This window comes from Suncus etruscus, chromosome 4 (assembly GCF_024139225.1).
Source record: "Suncus etruscus isolate mSunEtr1 chromosome 4, mSunEtr1.pri.cur, whole genome shotgun sequence".
Lineage (NCBI taxonomy): Eukaryota > Metazoa > Chordata > Mammalia > Eulipotyphla > Soricidae > Suncus > Suncus etruscus.
In genome coordinates this window covers 124,898,893-124,917,923 of record NC_064851.1, presented here as the reverse complement: position 1 = coordinate 124,917,923, position 19,031 = coordinate 124,898,893, and the positions used below count along the sequence as shown (strand labels likewise).

Below are 19,031 nucleotides of genomic sequence, written 5' to 3'. Positions count from 1 at the left end.
TTAACATGATATTCTCCAATTATATTCAAGTCAAAATGAAGTGTATGATTACATCATTCCTGTGGACATATAGTATTCATTTATGTATGTATTTATGTATATATGTAAATATGTATACATATATATTCCACATTTAATTATTAATTTATCTGTCATTGTATATTTGTGTTTATTCCATATCCTAGTTATTATTCTAAGTGCTGAAATGTATACAGGAATGTTTTCTTTTCTTTTCTTCTTTTTAGGCCAATAGCAATACAGGAAACAAATTATTATACATTATTTTGTGTTCTCGTAACAATTTATTTTACATGTGAGAAAATCCAAAGCTAAGAGATTTAACTAGAACCAAATATGAGGCCTGACTCCACACTCTACATAGTCTTGAAGGAAGCATTCACTAACTAGGCTGAAGGAAGCATTCACTAACTAGGCTGGAATCTTCCTGCGTAACTCCACCTCGGATATTACCTGTATCTTTACCTGCAAGACCCCGCCCATTCCGGGGAGGGGTCTTGGGAAGGTTAGATAAGGCCTTTGACCCAAGGGATTAGGGTCTTTGCCAGTATGGAGAGGTAGGAGAAGCAGAGATGGCTGAGAGACAAGTACAATGCAGGGCTGAATAGATATACAGCATAATTGGTTATGATATAGGCCACACACGTGGGCCAGGGCCAATAAAGATGTTATCTCTCATGAAGCCTGTCTGAGTGAGTCTGATTGCCGCAGTGACCACCTGAAGGTGATGACTTCCCGGTTAATGGGGGATGGAGCCACATGGCGGGAGCCTAAGAACAAAGGCCTCCAACTCCATCCAAGCCCATCTTAAGGGCTGTTTAACTACATTCTTGGTTGCCTTCTTGATCTTTTTTCTTTTTGTGCCACACCTTGTGACGCTCAGGGGTTACTCCTGGCAATGGGCTAGGAAATTGCTCCTGGCTCGGGGGGGGGGGGGGGGGGGGGGGGACCATATGGGACACCAGGGATCTAACCAATGTCCATCCTGGATCAGCTGCCTGCAAAGCAAACACCCCACTGCTATGCTATCTATTCTGGCCCCTACCTTCTTGATCTTTTTAGTAGCATGGTTTAAATCATTTGCTCTCACTTCCTTTCTGTTTTTGCTTTGTTTTGTTTTGTTTTGTTTTGGGGTCACACCCGGCAGCGCTCAGGGGTTACTCCAGGCTCTGCGCTCAGAAATCACTCCTGGCAGGCACAGGGGACCATATGAGATGCCGGGATTCGAACTACCGTCCTTCTACATGCAAGGCAAACGCCCCACCTGCATGCTATCTCTCCGGCCCCACTGCTTGCATTCTGAATGCTACCTATACTACTCCAGTAACACTGATTATATTACAGCCTAAGATTATGTAATGTTAGGGTTATATTTTGGATATTTGTTTTCACATTGAGCTGGTAAGAAATGATGAAAATTACCAGTGCTATTAGAATGCTTCTACTACAAGTAACAAAAAACTCCAAAGTGACTAGCTTAAAGAAGGAAATTGTGTCACCACACATAAAATGGGACCTGGTAGAGAGCATCTCTGAACTTGTTAAGCCAGTGCCTGGCAATGTCTTCAGACTCCTAGGTTTTTCTCTTTGGTGCTATAGCACTGGCATTGCTCTAGCTGGGTTACACTGATTTGAGACATCATCTGACCAAGGCCAAAACTTGAGTCAGATTGCTATGATTATATTTGGGTTCGTTTTTAAATTGGGTTAGGAAAAGTGAACGTTTGGACAAAGTTAGGGCTTATTTAGAAGATGTAGAAAAAGAACTGTACACTAGATAGAGACAGCAGTAACTTCCAATCAAGGGAATCATGATAAACATTTCAGAAATAAGAACACCAGTGATAGAGCTCAATGGTTTGGAGCACAAGTTTTGTATGCATAAAGCCTGGGTTCTGTCCTAGCCCCACAGAGTCAAATGATTATGACAACAGAAACTCCCAAGTACTGAGTCAAGAATAGCCCCTACATACTTAGGCATGGCCCCCCCAAAAAGCAAATAAACAAAAAAATAACACTTAAAAATCAAGATTTTAATAATTTTGTATTTTCTGCTGTTTTCCAGAATGGAAATTTAGAAATGACAAAGAATGACTAGCAATGGTCTGGACACAAAGAAACTAAAGAAACTTTATTCATGTTATGACCTAAATTAACTTTCCAACTGCTTGGATAGGTACTTCAGTAGAAAGAGACATTTAACTAACTTTATTACAAAACAAAAGTAGAGTTGAGTTTCATCTTCTTCTAGAGGAGACCCTGGCCTGCCAGTTTTGGGAACTGTTGGCAGACAGATTAAAATTTTGTTCAGCTTTACTCCAGTTGTGTGGTCTCGTCCTTCACTTCTGGATCCCAACATTTGGGGGCTTGTCCAGGATCAAAGGATGATGACTCAGTCTCCAACAAAGCTACCTAGGTCCTAAGAACATTCACTGGGACACCCTCGAGCTGTTTAAGTTGCAGGGTTGAAGAAAAAGCAGAAACCTTATTTATCTTTGTGGTGGTGTCACAGCTTGTATAAGAAGGTCACCCTACAGATCCAACTAACTTAGCTCCCAAGACCAGGACAGAAGGCAAATAGTCCTATTGTTCCCGCTGACTGCAGCTGTGACTCTGCTGTGACTATGAAACATCCAGCAATAATGAACACCCTCTTACCAGACTGTGAATGGGGGTTTATGGGGTCAAACTGTCACCTCTGAGATCCCTTCCCTAAACTTTTATTTATGGGAATTGTTTGAGGTTTCTGGTTATGCTCTATATGATCTCCTCCACTGAGGTCAAAGTATTGAAAGGAGTGGGTACAAACCCAGGGGTTGTGGACATGGGATAGGGAAGTTGCCCTGAGAGCATTCTTATTTTATGCTTGTCAAGCATAGAGTTCCCCAAAATGTGGGGGATAAAGATTTTCTCTGCAGGGTATAGGAATGTTTCAGGGAAACCAGACAGAAGGATCCACAGCTCAATACTGACCTAAGGTACCAGTATAAACCCTACCACACTGTACCTCTTCTTGGCCCAATAACTGAAGGGGAAGAGGCATAGAAGCAACCTACTGTGTTCTCAATGTCACTTGGCTGGGGCTGGCCAAAGATTGCTGGTTATGCTTGGGCCCTAGACCCCCATATTTTATGGGAGTGGGAGTAATGGGGACAGTGTTCCAGACAACAGACTCTGGCTGCCCTGGACTGAAAGGAAGATCACCCTGCAGGGAATACAATGTACAGACATGTGCTTCTTACCCAGCCTATAATTTACCATACTCTTCATCTTTAATACTTATGATTGTAAATGTTAGAGATATTTTTACCTCTCATACATTTTTTTACCTTTTATGATCATTTTTTGTCATTGTTTCTTTGAGTTTATCCTCAACATGATGTCACAAAAATCATTATCCAAGTGTTTACAGAGTTGGTTGGTAGTGTAGAGCTTTCCATGCAATTATTTTCACTAATTGAACTTGGTGTGCTTCTACAAGGTGCTTATTGTTCTTAAGGTAAATCTTTATAGTTAATCCCTTTAGGAGTGCCCGAGAGTTTGGCTTGGTGATACTCTTTTCCTTCCCAGCTGGCCTTCACACAGTGACAGGAAATATAAGTGTGAGCAGTGTGAGCTCTAATGATGGGCCTGCTGAGATTGTAAAGGTCAGGCGTTGAGACTGCCAGAGAGAGGAATCTGTTTCTTGAAGGGATAGGAATCTGTTTCTTGTTCCACAAAAGCTCAGAGCTGTCAGTGGGGAGTGTAAGCTAACCTGGAAAATTGGAGAAGCAAGCAAAGGGTCTGAGATATGGAGATGGGCCAGATGAGATCCAGTATGCAAATTGAAAGCTGGAACCCAAAGGTGCCAAAGACTATACAAAGAGTTGCTTTGAGGCCCTGTACTCAGTATTCTCACTACTGTTTCTCCAAGAGTATTTGGACAGAACTATTTGCAAGGCTGATGTGATGCAAACCACCAACACTTCTTCAATTACTTGTGTCATCTTCGTGAGTCTCTTTGGTTGAGTAAAGTGAGTCATATTGGAATATTTTATTAACCTGTGCTACTTTTGAAGAAACTGAAAATTAATGAAACTTGGCATATACAAAGTATATTTTACATTTTTGGAAGAAAAGAACTACCTATTAGAAAAACAAAACATCCTTAATTATCTGTCACTAAAGGTTTCTATTGGCCTCAGCCATCAATTACATGGAGAAGAAAGAATCTCTAACACATACAATGGTGTCATTACCTAGTTGAAAGGCTCTCCTGATTTCCAGTGCTAGAACAAAATTCAAACTAATTAGCAAAGAATCTAAAATCCTTGTGATTCTGGTTTCTCCTTTTCCTCCACTTTTGTTTCCCCAGTATTACCAGATTCCTTACTATTTCTGTCTGGTCAAAGAGTCCACATTTTTTTAAATTGATATTTATAACCTCTAGACATAATCCTCCAAGTTTTGGGATTTTGTTGTTGTTGTTGTTGTTTTTGTTGTTTTTCTTTTTTCCCAACAGAACCACATAACTTGAATCATCTTGTTCTGCCTCATGAATTGGGGGGGGGGAGTTGGAGGGTACCAGGAACAAACAGTCATATAAACATTGAGTGGAAATAAAGAATAATCAGACTCAAACACCAAACCCAAAGTCAATGACAACAGAATAGATACCCAATCTACAACAAGCTACACACAGAGGGGAGCAGTTACACCAGCACTCTGGGGGAGGGGGTAGCAAATGAGGGAGATATGGGATGCATCCTGGGAACAGGGGTAAAGGAAGAACAATGATGCTGGGAATGGTGGTGGAAATGGCCCTGGTTCATTGTCCCTAAGTACCTTAAATATGACTGTGAAAGATTCGTAATTCACTTTGGTCACAATAAAAATTAAAAATTAAAAAAAGTTCATATTTTGTATCTTTGTCTAATTTCACTTCTTTGCTTTTCCCATTAAAATGTATACTTATCCTTTGAGACTGTGATTTAACCCAGTCCCTCTAGCAAACTTCCCTTCTCCACTCTCCTTTATTGATAAGTCTGAAACGATCAATATCATATATGTGGCCTCACTATTTCTGTCTGGTCAAAGAGTCCAGTTCTACTTCCCTTTGTTGCTTTTGTTAGTCCTCCACTTCCTTGCCAGTAAAGATACATCCATGCCTACCCATGTGACTAAATTAAGAGCTTTTTCAAATAGTGACCACCTAGATCTCCCTCAATTCCATTTCCTTTCTCTGGGTGTTTGTCTCACGGTAGGCTAACATTCAGTAATGTGTCAGGGAAGGTAAAAGATGAAAGAAACATGTATGTAAAAAACACTATTTGAGAGAGGCAAATAGTTCCTATTTCAAAAAATGCAAAGTCATAGCTATACACAGTAAAATAATGCTACTTACCAGAAAAAGTCAAATTTAGACCAGTGAAATGCATTTACAAAGCAATGATGCACTAAAAGCATGTCTATGTATAGCAAGGTTAATTCAAGATGACTTCAGATTTATAGGTTAAAGTCTTAGTTAACTAGAGAAAATTATCTTACCCACCTAATTTTCTCAAAGAGACATCAAATAAGTGAGTTAAAATTTTCTCACCAATTCATTAATTCACTTCTCAGCCATTATTTACTGTGTAAATACATAATCCTGTTTTGAATGTTATTAGAAATTTGAAGCATCTAAGTGGCAGGCTTCTATTTCTTCCTGATGACTTGTAGTTGAATACATAAGTGGGTACTAGAGAGAGTACAATAGCTAGGGGCTTGCCCTGCATGTGACTGGACTGGGTTTTATCCCTGGCATCCCTTACATAGATTCCCTCCATCATTGCTAGGAGTTCAGAGCCAGGAGTGCAGTCAGGAGTAAGCTCTGAGTATTGACAAATATGGTCCCAAAACAAAAGAAAAAAAATAAACAAAATATTTAGGGATGGATAGTACAGAGAGTAAGGCACTTGTCTATGCACAGCCACCCAAGGTTCAATATCCTGCATCGTATATGGTCCCCTGAGCACTGCCAGGAGTGCTTTCTGTTGCAGAGACAGGACTTACTTCTAAGCATCACCAGGTGAGGTCTAAAAACAAAAACAAAAAACAATAAAAAAAAATAAAGTGGTACTAAGAGATAGTAGAGAGAATAAATCTCTTGCCTTGTATGAATTGGTTCAATCCCCAGTGCTATAACTGTGTACTTGCTATAACTGAGTACCACAAGTAGTGATCCCTGAGTGAAAAACCAGAAAAGTCCAGAAAGCCACAAGATACAGTTCCCAAAGAAGAAAACATAAAGGAATATCACTGTCTATTATGTACACAAAGATTAGTAACCAAAATTATTTTCTTCCTGTTCTCAGTATATTGTTGCACTTGACATAGAACTTTAAGGAAAATGGTTTTCATCTTAGGCACAAAATGGTTTTCATCCTAGTGTCCTATGTACAATTGCTTTCAATATCTTTCTCAAAACACAATGCATTTCACCTAGTAAATATTAAGTAAATTTTTATGTATTTCAATATACCCACAAATTTATATTCTTCCTGAATAATGATCTTCCTTTTCTTCTCTACCCTATTGCCTTACTAAAAATAATTAACTATTTCTTTTTATCGCTCAGTGGCTATAGTTTGAGACTATAAGCACTAGTATTTTCTGATATTCTCATGATCTTATAGTAGTCTTTCAGATATGTCAAAATCTCTACTTATTCCTCAACTCTATTCTCAAAAGGTCAATTCCATCCTGGAATTGGATAGACTCTGAGAAATAGGAAACTATTTTGGCATCTCTTTTATAGGACTTCTTAGATTTTTCCTTAAATTTTGTTTAATTCTCCTCTCCTCATTCTATCTAATTTATGTAGTTGCAGTCTTTATCTATTTCACTTTAATTTTAAAATGTACCAGCATAACATTCATATTATTAATTTTAAAGGAATATATCTATACAAAAAAGAAAAATAGTTTGAGGAAAATGTTTATCAACTTATCATTGATGTACAATTTCATGAAATTTTAGAAGCTTAACTCTAATCATCTCTTTTTCTCATATGTTGGCTATAAAGAAACAGTAATCGAACAACAAATGGCTAAAGTCACAGGAACTGGAGATTTTGTCTACTTAACTGAGCTTAGACAGAAAGTTCTAGCGAGCAAGGCCTTTCAGACAGTAGTGGACAAAATTAGGTACTTAGATGATGGGTGTGGTATTGGATTTATATATATAGAAAATAATACTTGTATTACTTTTTTGTAAGTCATTATATTTCAATTGAAATTTCAAAAAATTAAAAGGTATTTATTTCAAGTATAAGACAAATAGAACACTTCTGTTCATTTTTGTTTAAACTGAGAGGGCCCAAGTGCATTCTGGAGAGGCAGTTAATGAAGTACAATGAGCTCTAAGTATAGCTAAAAGATGTGGGAGTCAGGGGGCCCTGGTAAGCACATGTGAGTATCTCAGGAAACCTGAAGTGAGAATCCTGGGAGGACCTAACTAAGGTGTGTGAGCACCACAGCTTTCCATAGTGCATCCCAACCTCAGCAGGACCATGGCAACATAGGAAGGGGGACTGAGAAGCAGTCAAACTAATCCTATATACACCTAACACCAGAAATGTGGGCTGGAGTCATAATTCAAGGTACTGAGTGCTTGCTGGACACTGAGGTAGGATTCCAGCACCACACATACCACCCCCCCCCCCCGAGTACCACAAGGACAAGCTCCGTAAGTAGAGCCAGAAAGTTTGATTTTCTGTTTTTTTTCTGTACCTATGAACTGTGTGATGTTGAAAAAGTACATTTCAAACATTTACACTCGTAGGCTAATGAAAATAAGAAGAAATATTTTGAAGATTTCTAGTCAAAAATAACTATTGCATGTACCAACAAGCAAATACAAATATTAATTTAAAATAATTTTCTGAAGAAATTTCTGTGAACCACCATTGTTCCACTTAATGACCATTAAAAATCTCTGCTCTAAGACATTCAAGATTGTGACTCTTAGGTTGGACAAAAGTTTATCTCCCTTTACCCTAAAAACTATCAATTTGATTTTCATCCTAAAAGTATCTGTTGATGGGGTCAGAGCGGTGGTGCAGGTGGGAGGGCTTTTGTTTTGCTTACACCTAGGCATCCCATATGGTCTCCCAAGCCAGGAGCAATTTTGAGCGCATAGCAAGGAGTAATCTCTCAGCGTCACCGGGTGAGTCCCACCCTCAAAAAAGTATCTATTGACCAGTCTATTGTATTATATTCTCTTGGTGAAAAAAAGTGCCATCTAAGAGTTCTGCCTACTAAATTGTCGTCAATGAAATACAACTCACAAATTTCGGGCAGATGTCTAAAATGCCCACATATTTCTCTATATATTTGTTTTCATCTTAGAGCTTTATTGCTAGAGATGCCTTCCTACCAAATAGATTATTTATGTCACTAAATAAAGGTGGTTTTATTTAAGTCAAACAATTTTAAATAGATGTCAATTTGAACAGTTAAAAATGATTTGTCTATGTGATGAAAATTACCCATATTGTCATATTGTCTTCCTTTTCATTGGGGGTGAGAGAATGTCAGCTAAAATCCTACATTCCTGGACACACTAACTTGTCTCTCTAACTTGTCAAATGACTTTTCATAAATTACCTCCACTTTACAATGGAGAGGGACCCCAGAAGATACTTTTCCTCATGTTTTCATGTTTTTTGAATATAAAGTAACAATACTTAAAAATCCTGCATTGAATCATCATTGAGCTTTCAAAGGAAAGAAAGAGAATAAAAATAAGCCTTCAATCAGTCATTTAATGGTGGGCTTCTAAGCACCTTTATTGTTACTTCTGCTAACTGAATATGGGGAGTATCACCCCTGTTTATTTTGCTAAGCAGAAAGTTGCTTGAAGGTTCTGAATCTAGTACTGGAGACATTCATTAATGTGGGGATAAGAACACTGGCATGTGAACATTATAAGTTCTCTGATTTCTCAGACAAGTTGATCTAGGGAAAAAAATTGCCTGAGGACATAATATCCTGGTTCATAGGCTGCTTGTGAGGTAGTCCAGACCAGGAAGATAACATTCCCTTCCCATCAATACCCATCAGGCAAAAGAATCAAATATCAATTACTTGGCTGAGTGAGGACAAAATAATTGAACTGGCCCATAATGATAGGGCAATTTCTGGGGCGATGGGTTGGCATTTATCTAACCCTGCAGCAGCAAGCTATTTTTTTCTCCCCATGAATAGCTGTTAATTATAATGGATTTGTTTTCCTTAATGGATTGATAATTTCTCCATTACATCTTAAAAAATTTATTTTTAATTTTTACCTCAGGAGAGGAATGGCCTAAATGGAAAGGGATTTTAGTGAAGGTCAGGCGTTGGTTTTTTTTTAAGGTAGGATTTTTCCAAAGGCATTTTTCAAATGCTATTACTCTACAAAGCCTCCAGATGTTTCACAGCGGCATTCCACGGGAGCGTTCACCATCTGCCTAGGTCTCCGGTGTGGAGAACTACTTAGCAACGCTTTTAGGAGGCACATTTGGACATTGAGTTGCTGTTTTTATATTTTCCACATACTGTGTAAATTACTAATGCAGCCACCCTCCTCTTTCATTAATAGATATGAGAGGTGGTCCACTGGGCTTTGCGGGATCACGTTAACCAGAATGTCAAAGTAAGGTAAAAGTAAGTCATCTGTGTTCCCTTTGAACCAACTCCCAAGGAGATGGGAACTAAGAAATGACAGTGTGCTTTTCTTTTTGTTCTTTTCCTATAGAAAATGGAAGTCTTAAAGGGCTTTATATATGCCAACAATTACTTCCAAACTAAGTATGTGCTAATACGATTTATATTCCCTACAATCCAGGAATAGGCATCATTATCCTTCCTTTTTTTCCAATAAGAAATGTGGGATTTATACAAATAAAATACAAATAGCTGACAGATGGACAGAGTCAGAGTTCAAGGCCAGGATTTCTGACTCAAGTCCCCATACTCTTACCATTTCAAAAATGAAAACTGCAGAGTTGGAGATAAATTTTAGCTGTGTGATGAAACTGGAATCATCTACAAAATAGGGACAACTCAAAAAAAAAATCAGGACATTGTCTCGGGTATATTATATCCCTCTGATCATTTAAGAGAACTTGTTAAAAAATCGCAGTTTGGACTTGAGTAGACTTTCTAGTGGATGACATAGAAAATTGAGTTTATTTAGACAAATGGAGTCAAGCATTAGACTAAATTATAGAAGGTTGAAAGAAATATATATCTCAAAGGTGACCTAAATTTACTCTAAAACTAGAATGCCTTTAAAAAAAAAAAACAGATCATCCCCCAGTTCTTACTTCTGCAAGCTTTCCTAACTTTTCCTCATATTTTCATATTCACCAGCAGATTCTGTTAGTAGCACTTTTTTTAATTTAAAAATAATCTTTTATTGAAATCATTGTGACTTACAAGGTTCTTCATAGTTGGATTTCAGATATGCAATGTTTCAGAGCCAATCACACCAACAGGGTCAACCTCCCTCAACCAATGTTCCCAGAATGCATCCCATGCCACCAACCTTTACCTGCCAGCATAACAGACTCATTTTAAGTTTGACTGTTAAAGTTTGGGTCTCATTATTTTATTGTTGTTTACTCTGGCCTGGATATTTAATTATGTCCTTTTTTATTAATATCTTTATTTAAACACCTTGATTACAAATATGATTGGAGATGGGTTTCAGACATGTAAAGAACATCCCCATTCACCAGTGCAGCATTCCATCACCAATGTCCCAAATCTCCCTCCTCCACGCCAAACCTCTGCTGTACCCTAGACAGGCTTTCTGCTTTCCACATTCATTCACATTGTTATGATAGTTCTCAATGTAGTTATTTCACTAACTGCACTCATCACTCTTTGGGATGAGCTTTATGTGATGAGCTGGACCTTCCAGCCCTCTTCTCTTTTGTCTTTGAGAATTATTGCAAGAATGACTTTTATTTTTCTTAAAATTCATAGATAAGTGGGACTATTCTGTGTCTATCTCTCTCCCTCTGACGTATTTAACTCAGCATAATAGATTCCATGTACATCCATGTATAGGAAAATTTCATGACTTCACCTCTCCTGATGGCAGCATAAAATTCCATTGTGTACCACAGTTTCTTTAGCCATTCATCTGTTGAAGGGCAACTTGGTTGTTTCCAGAGTCTGGCTATGGTAAATAGTGCTGCAATGAATAAAGCTGTGAGAAAGTGATTTTTGTATTGTATTTTTGTGTTCCTAGGCCTAGGGTATATCCCTAGGAGTAGTATAGCTGAATCATATGGGAGCTCAATGTCCAGTTTTTGGAGGAATCTCCATATCACTTTCCATAAAGGTTGGACTAGATAGCATTCCCATCAGCAGTGAATAAGAGTTCCTTTCTCCCCACATCTCCACCAGTACTGCTTGTTCTCATTCTTTGTGATGTGCGCCAATCTCTGTGGCATGAGATGGTACTTCATCATTGTTTTAATTTGCATCTCCCTGATGATTAGTGATGTGGAACACTTTTTTATGTGCCTCTTGGCCATTTGTATTTCTTCTTTGACAAAATGTCTGTTCATTTCTTCTCCCCATTTTCTGATGGGATTAGATGTTTTTTTCTTGTAAAGTTCTGTCAGTATTTTGTATATTTTGGATATTAGCCCCTTAACTGATGGGCATTGGGTGAATAGTTTCTCCCACCCAGTGGGTGGCTCTTATATCCTGGGCACTATTTCCTTTGAGGTGCAGAAGCTTCTCAGCTTAATACATTCCCATCTGTTTATTTCTGCTTCCACTTGTTTGGAGAGTGCAGTTTTCTCCTTGAAAATGTCTTTGGTCTCAATGTCATGGAGTGTATTACTTACATGTTGTTATATATACCTTATGGTATCAGGTCTGATATCAAGGTCTTTAATACATTTGAATTTTACCTTACCTTCATACATTACCTTCATACATGATGTTAGCTGAGGGTCTGAGTTCACTTTTTTGAAAGTGGCTAACCAGTTATGCTAACACTACTTGTTGAAGAGGCTTTCCTTGCTCCATTTAAGATTTTCTGCTCCTTTATAAAAAAAAATAGGTGATTAGTGTTGTATTAAATAATTAACGATGGGGCTGGATGGCGGTGGATTTTTCTCTGCCACCCCAGTCCACGTGGCTCTGCAACCTTCATGCAGTCGGCGAGTCCCAGGCCCAGGTGAAATCACTCACTCACAGTCAGGCGTCAGGAAGAATCATCTTTATTCAAGCCCTAGCCACCACGTGTGTGTGGCCTATTCATAACCTTTCAAGCACAGCAATATTTTGCTAGCCCTGCATCTTATTTCCTGTTAGCCATCTTCCCTTTGGGCTCCATGCTGGTCAAAGACCAGAACACAGAAACCCAGAAGCCAGAGCGCACAGCAGCGCAGAAAGGGCAAAGAGCCAAAAAAAGCCCCGAATTCCCTTGGTCCAAGCCTTATCTAACATTTCCCAGACCCCTCCCAGGAATGGGAGGGGCTCGCAGGTAAAGTTACACCTACTATCCGGTTCCCAAGACCCCTCCCAGAAATGGGTGGGTCTAGGGTCTTAAATAGGTACACCCACAATTAGTATGTCTGGGGAACATTCTCTGAGTACTCAAGCCTATTCCACTGATCTGATGGTCTGTTTTTATTTCAATACCATGCTGTTTTGAAAAATATTGCTTTGTAGTACAGTTTAAAGTTGAGGAAAGTAATGCCTTCCATATTCCTTTTCCCAATGAGTGCTTTAGCTATTTGAGGGTGTTTATTGTTCCAAATGAGTTTCACAGGTGGTCTTTGAAAAATGTTATGGGTATCTTTAGAGGGATCACATTAAATCAATACAGTGCTTTGGGGAGTATTGTCATTTTAATGATGTTAATCCTACCAATCCATGAGCAGGGTATGTGTTTCCATTTTCACGTGTCCTCTTATTTATTGGAGCAGGGTTTTAGAGTTTTCTTTGTATAGGTCCTTTATGTCTTTGGTCAATTTGACTCCAAGATATTTGAGTCTGTGTGACACCAAGGTGAAAGGGGGTGTTTTCTTACTGTCCAGTTCTTCCTTATCATTATTGGTATATAAGAAGTCCATTGATTTTTGTGTGTTAATTTTGTAGCCTGCCACATTGCTATATGAATCCATTGTTTCTAGAAGGTTTTTGGTAGAGTCTTTAGGGTTTTCTAAGTATAGAATCATATCATTGCAAACAGTAAGAGCTTGACTTCTTCCTTTCCAATCTGGATTCCCTCAATACTTTTTACTTGCCTAATTGCTATAACAAGTACTTCCAGTACTATGTTGAATAGGAGGAGTGAGAGAGGACAGCCTTGTCTTGTACCAGAATTTAGAGGGAAGATTTTGGGGGTGGGGGTCACACAAGTGACACTCAGGAGTTACTCCTGGCTCTCTGCTCAGAAATCACTCCTGGCAGGCACAGGGAATTATATGGGATGCCGGGATTTGAACCACCATTGGTTCTGGGTCAGCACTTGCAAGGCAAATGCGCTACCGCTGTGCTATCTCTCTGGCCTCTAGAGGGAAGACTTAGTTTTCTCCATTGAGGATATTTGCCATTTACTTGTGGTAGATGGCCTGAACTATATTGAGGAAGGTTCTTTTCATTCCCATCTTGCTGAGAGATTTTATCAAGAATGGGTGTTGGACCTTATCAACTGCATTCTCTGCATCTATTGATATGATTATGTGACTTTTATTTTTCTTGTTGTTGATGTTGTGTATTATGTTGATAGATTTATGAATGTTAAACTATCCTTGCATTCCTGGGATGAATGATCTTCTTGGTGAGGCATTGAATCCTATTTGCCAGAATTTTGTTGAGGATCTTTGCATCTGTGTTCATTAGGGATATTAGTCTATAATTTTATTTTTTGGCAGCATCTCTGTCTGGTTTTTGGTATCAAAGTGATGTTGGCTTGATAAAAGCTATTTGGAAGTGTTCCCATTTTTTTTCAGTTTCATAAAAGAGCCTGGCCAGGATTGGCAGTAGTTCTTCTTGAAAGGTTTGAAAGAATTCATTAGTAAATCCATCTGAGCCTGGGCTTTTGTTTTTGGGCAGACATTTGATTATCATTTTAATTTTCTCAATAGTGATGGGGTGTTTAGATATGCTACATCCTCTTTATTCAACTGTGGAAGGTTACAAGAGATCAAGAATTTATCCATTTCTTCCGGGTTCTCATATTTAGTGGCATAGAGTTTCTCAAAGTAGTCTTGAATTTGCAATATCTGTAGTGATCTCCCCCTTTTCTACAATGGGTTTTCAAGTTTCTCTCTTTCTTTGTGAGTTTTGCCAATAGTCTATCAATCTTGTTTATTTTTTCAAAGAACCAACTTCTGCTTTAATTGATATTTCGGATTGCTTTTTGTGTTTCCACTTCATTGATTTCTGCTTTAAGCTTTGTTACTTCTTTCTGTCTCCCTATTTTTGGTTCCTTTTGTTGATCATTTTCTAATTTTAAAGCTGCTTCATTAAGCTGTTCAGGTATGCCCCCTTCTTCCTTCCTGATGTGTGCTTGCAAAGCTGTAAATTTTCCTCTCAGTACCACTTTTTTCTATGTCCCATAGATTCTGATATTTTGTGTCTTCATTGTCGTTTGTTTCCAGGAAAGTTTTGATTTCCTCTTTGATTTCATCTCGGACCCACTGATTATTCAGTAGTAGGCTGTTTAATTTCCAGTTGTTAAAGTTTTTCTTCTGTGTCCTTTTATACTTAACATCTAATTTCAGAGCCTTGTGGTCAGGAAAGTTAGCCTGCAAAATTTCTATCCTCTTGACGTTATGGAGGTATGTTTTATGTGCCAGCATGTGGTCTAATCTGGAGAATTATCCATGTACTTTGGAAAAGACTGTTTATCCAGATTTCTGGGGATGAAGTGTCCTATATATATCTACTAGTCCTCTTTCTTCCATTTTTTTTTCAGGGCTAGTATATTTTTGTTTAATTTCAGTTTGATTGACTATCAAGTGTTGACATGGCATGTTGAGGTCTCCCATAATTATTGTGTTATTATTTATATCCTCTTTTAGATATTTTGTTGGTCTCTCATTGGGTGCATATATGTTTAGTAGTTTAATTTCTTCCTGTTTCACATATTCCTTGGTTAGTACGAAGTGTCCCATCTTTTCCCTAAAACTTTTCTGAGTCTGAAGTTTGTGTCATCTGATATTAATATGGCCACCCCAGCTTTTTTTTAAGAATTTTTTTGCTAAGATAATTTTCCTCCAGCCTTTGATTTTGAGTCTGTTTGTTCTAATTATTGAGGTATGTTTCTTGTAGGCAGCAAAAGGTTGGATTTATCTTTTTGATCCATTTAGCCACTCTCTCTCTCTTAATTGGTACATTTAGTCCATTGACATTGAGGGAGATAATTTCATGGGATTTAATATCATCTTTGTGTATAAGTCTGGTGTGTCTGTTGATCTGTCTTGTCTTAAAGTAGACCTTTCTGTTTTTCCTTTAAGGCTGGTTTTGCATCTGTAAAGTTTCTTAGCTGTTGCTTATCCATGAAGCTATGTATCTTTCCTTCAAACCTGAATATGAGTCGAGTTGGGTGCAGTGTTCTAGGTGAAGCATCCATTTCATTCAGTCTTCTCACAATATCCCACCACTTTTTTCTGGGTTTGAGAGTTTCTTGTGGCATGTCTGCTGTAAATCTGAAGGATGCTCCTTTGAATATAATTTCTCTTTTTGACCATGCTTTCAGTATTCTATCTTTCTGTGGTATTTGTCATTGTGTCTAGGATGTGTCTTGGGGTATTATTCTTTGGGTCTCTTTTAGTTGGTACTATTTAGGCATGCAGGATTTGATTGCATTCAGTCTTTAGCTCTGGGAGTTCATTTGTGATCATTTATTTGACTGTTGATTCTTCTTGGGAGTCTCCTTCCTGGGCCTCTGGGACTCCAATGATTCTTATGTTGTTTCTGTTGAATTTATCAAAGACTTCTATTTTCATCTGTTCACATTCCTTGATTACTTTTTTTCATTTTCTGATCATTTGACTTAAGGTTGTTTTCCAATCTCCTTTGCTGTATGGAGTTGTTCTGCATTTCATCTTTCAATTCACTGATTCTGTCCTCTGCTGCTGTTACCCTGTTGAAGAGGCTTTCCATTGAGGTTTTCAGTTCAGCTACTGTGTTTTTCAGATCTGTTATTTCAGTTTGGAGTTCTCTAATCTCTATCTTTGTGTTCTGTTCATCTAGAGCAGGGGTCCTCAAACTTTTTAAACAGGGGGCCAGTTTACTGTCCCTCAGACTATTGGAGGGCCTGACTATAGTAAAAACAAAACTTATGAACGAATTCTTATGCACACTGCATATATCTTATTTTGCAATGAAGAAACAAACAGATACAAATACAATATGTGGCCCACGGGCCATAGTTTGAGAACCACTGATCAAGAGCTATGTATTCTTTGATTTCCATTGATCCTCCATATTTCTATTCTAACTCCTTATATGAACGATTAATCAGATAGTTGGTATTTTTTTTTTTAGTTATCACAACTATCATCTTCATTCTCTGTCCATGGTGTTTGCCTGTGAGATTTTCCCATTGTCACACTTGTAGTGTGATTTTTTTCTGCATATTATGGTGTGGCTCATTAGTTAGAAAGAGCATGCGGCTGTGAAGTGAAGCGGAGGGCCAAGCACTTCTGGAGCCTCTAGGAGAAAGTTTTTGCTGGGTTTTTCTTGGCCCTCTCAGGACTTAATAGCACTTTTAAATATTTTTACTTATTTCCAATCTTTCCATTTATTTACAGCACCACATCTGCTTTCTTAGCCAATCCTTCCATCACCTCTATCTAAAATTTCCTACTAGCCTTCTAAGTGGCCACTCTATTCCCCTTTGCCCTCAGTATTCAATCTCTACCCTCCATCCAGTTACATAAAAAAACCATATATTGGATTGTTCTAACTCTGTTTTTTGTCCCCCAAAGTAGTCTGACTATGTGCAAAATAAAATCCAAATTTTTATAAGGGCTCCTCAGCTCTGAATTCTGCCATTATTTCTAAGCCCTTTTCTCCCATCTTTATTTCAAACTTCAGGCACATTTGACTTTGTCTTATCATTATTCTCTAGGGGCATGTCTTGGGTGTTCCCTCTCCTGAAATACTCTTTCCAGATATGTACATGACTGGCTCCAATCATTTTGGTTCAATTCAGATAGTATCCACAAAAATGACAACACTCTGGGGCTGGCGAGGTGGCGCTAGAGGTAAGGTTGCTGCCTTGCAAGTGCTAGCCAAGGAAGGACTGCGGTGCGATCCCCTGGCATTCCATATGGTCCCCCCAAGCCAGGGGCAATTTCTGAGCGCTTAGCCAGGATTAACCCCTGAGCATCAAATGGGTGTGGCCCAAAAAAACAAACAAACAAACAAACAAAAAGACAACCATCAGTAGTGTTGGGGGGGCTTCCTGAGTTCTAAGCACATCTCAGTGAACATTTGAAGACCATCAACTTAGAAAGAAATTTGCTGACCTCAAATTTAAAGTACCTATTCCTGCTCAATGATTTATAATTATGTTATTGAGGTTGCTACCTTCAAATCATTTGTGGCCACTGAGAATAATCTGATTCATTGATTTTCTGTCTTTCTCATGAAGATATGGGCAGAAATATGGCTATTTGCCCACTGTTTTTTGTTGTTTTTTTTTTTTTTTATTTTCACCCAGAACAGTACCAGGGCCACAAGAAAGCATTATGGGTATGTGTGTGAAATATGTGAATAGCAGCAAGGTACAGAAAGACCTGAGAGTTAAAATAGTTGGATTTTCTTTCTGATTGTTCATTAACTAGCTGTGTCTACTTAGAATTCTGTTTCAATTATTTCTTCAATTGGATTCGGTGTTAATAAGGATTCTCTTTTTTTGTTTTTGTCTTGTTTTATTGTTTCTTCATTTATTTTTGAGCCACACTTGGCAGTGCTCCAGGGTTACTCCTGGATCTGCACTGAGAAATTATTCTTGGCAGACTCAGGATACCATATAGAACTTCAAAGATTGAACCCAGGTTGGCCACATGCAAGGCAAATGCCCTTTCCACTGTGTTGTCAGTCTGGACCTATTATTCTTTCAATGTTTAAGTTTTATGCAACTAGTGTGAGAACTAACAACCAAGTTGAATATCTTGCAGCTGGGTTTTTAAGAAATTGATCAAAGCAATTTTGGGATTCTGAAATATTTTATAAATTAAGAAAAATTGCCTGCTCACTTTGGCAGCACATATACTAAAATTGGAATGATGCAGAGAAGATTAGCATGGCCCCTGCTCAAGGATGACATACAAATTCGTGAAGCGTTCCATATTTAAAAATTGCCCACATTCTGTGAGTTATTATGTCTCACACACTATATTTTGTTCCTTGGTAAATTATTGTCTGTCTAAGCACAGACATAGTGCCACTCAGCCAGCCACAATATGCTCTAGAGGAGATCAGTCCATACTTCACAAGTGCTGGATGGTGGTGTGACTATGCAGTAGCAAACAAAACTTAAAAAAGGGAGCACAAAAGAGATACTTGGCTCTCTCTCTATCCCTCTCTCCGTCTCTCTCATTCCTTTCTCTCTCCCTCCCTCTCTCTCTGGCTTATCAGCTGAGTCTAGAAATCCACAGGACAGCTAAAGTCTAGAAGATGCTATAATATTTGTGCTGGTTGGAACTCCTGGCAAATGTTCTTTTCTTTGTATTATTCTCTTGTCAACTTCATTGATGGCAGCCCTCTGAGCTCATATCTTTTCAGGGACATTCATGAAACTCAAACAATGGTCCCCTTCTCTCAGTTAATAGATGACTGACTTATCTTCCCATCTAATCATGTTTATAGTATTGTCCCTGTAGTAGGAACATCAAATGACCCAAATGTAACAACCAAAGAGTTCTGTAACTAAGTGATTCTGATATCCTCTCCTACATATACCAGGAATTTCACTCTATGACTTCAGGTTTCTATGAACATTTAAGTGTCAACAGGGTTACT

The 19,031-nt window shown here is 38.3% G+C and overlaps 1 non-coding gene across 1 annotated transcript; it reads left to right on the top strand.

Moving 5' to 3' along the window:
• Positions 1-18,257: 18,257 nt before the first annotated feature.
• LOC126007344 (U6 spliceosomal RNA) lies at positions 18,258-18,364 on the top strand. The gene has a single exon (XR_007494925.1). It is a non-coding gene; the product is annotated as a U6 spliceosomal RNA (small nuclear RNA).
• The last annotated feature ends 667 nt before the right edge of the window (positions 18,365-19,031 follow it).